Here is a 1,496-nt window from a genome sequence, read left to right as displayed (position 1 = left end):
TATTCTTCAATTTGTTAATGTGGTGTATCACATTGATTAATTTGTGTGTACTGAAGAATCCTTGCATCCCTGGGATAAACCCCACTTGATTATGGTGCATGACCCTTTTAATGTGCTGTTGGATTCTGTTTGCTAGTATTTTGTTGAGGATTTTTGCATCTATATTCATCAGTGCTACTGGCCTGTAATTTTCTCTTTTGGGGACATCTTTGTCCGGTTTTGGTATCAGGGTGATGGTGGCCTCATAGAATGAGCTTGGGGGTATTCCTCCCTCTGAAATTTTTTGGAAGAGTTTGAGAAGCATAGGTATTAGCTCTTTTCTAAATGTTTGATAGAATTCCCCAGTGAAGGTATCTGGTCCTGGAGTTTTGTTTGTTGGAAGATTTTTAATCATGGTTTCAAGTTCATTTCTTGTGAATTGGTCTGTTCATATTTTCTATTTCTTCCTGGTTCAGTCTTAGAAGGTTGTACTTTTCTAAGAATTTGTCCATTTCTTCCAGCTTGTCCATTTTATTGGCATATAGTTGCTTGTAGTAGTCTCTTATGATCCTTTGTATTTCTGCTGTGTCAGTTGTAACTTTTCCTTTTTCATTCTAATTTTATTGATTTGAGTCCTCTCCCTTTTTTTCTTGATGAATCTGGCTAAAAGTTTATCCATTTTATCTTCTCAAAGAACCAGATTTTAGTTTCATTGATCTTTGCTATTGTTTTCTTCATTTCTATTTCATTTATTTCTGCTCTTATCTTTATGATTTCTTTCCTTCTACTAACTGTTTTTTGTTTGTTCTTTCTCTAGTTACTTTAGGTGTAAGGTTAGGTTTTTTATTTGAGATTTTTCTTGTTTCTTGAGGTAGGATTGTATTGCTGTAAACTTCCCTCTTGGAACTGCTTTTGCTACATCCCATAGGTTTTGCATCATCATGTTTTTGTTGTCATTTGTTTCTAGGCATTTTTTGATTTCCTCTTTGATTAAAAATGTGGAATCCTTCACGAATTTGCATGTCATCCTTGTGCAAGAGCCATGCTAATCTTCTCTGTATCATTCCAATTTTAGTATATGTGCTGCCAAAGCAAGCATGATTCTGTGTTTGTTTGTTCCTCTCTTTTTCTTTTTGTTTTTCTTTTCTGTGGTTTGTTTGTTTTTATTTTATGCTTGTGTTCTCTTACTTTTGTTTTTTTAATGTATTATATGTTTTTTGATTTGTGCTTACCCTGTTTTTCAAGTATGTTATCCCCTTCCCATATCTACTTGCTTTAGACTGATAGTCATATCACATTCCAAAAAAGAAAAAAAACAGGAATCTACATTTTCTTACTCTCCTCTCCCACAGTTTTATGATTTTGATATCCTCCTCTTCTACATCTTCATTTTTATTCTTTTGCTGTTCATGTGGTTATCATCGTTTTCACAAAAATATTTTGACTTTTTCTTTTAATCTGGCTTATTTAAGTGATTTACTTTCCAATTGTGATTTTCTCCTTCCTATAAATTCTTG

At 33.2% G+C, this 1,496-nt stretch overlaps 1 non-coding gene across 1 annotated transcript; it reads right to left on the bottom strand.

Annotated features, from left to right (window-relative positions):
* Positions 1–971: 971 nt before the first annotated feature.
* LOC117196882 (U6 spliceosomal RNA) lies at positions 972–1,074 on the bottom strand. Its single transcript, XR_004477294.1, has one exon. It is a non-coding gene; the product is annotated as a U6 spliceosomal RNA (small nuclear RNA).
* Positions 1,075–1,496: the final 422 nt, after the last annotated feature.

This window comes from Orcinus orca, chromosome X (genome assembly GCF_937001465.1).
Source record: "Orcinus orca chromosome X, mOrcOrc1.1, whole genome shotgun sequence".
Lineage (NCBI taxonomy): Eukaryota > Metazoa > Chordata > Mammalia > Artiodactyla > Delphinidae > Orcinus > Orcinus orca.
Note: the sequence above shows the minus strand (reverse complement) of the source record. Positions and strands in the feature narration are given on the sequence as shown.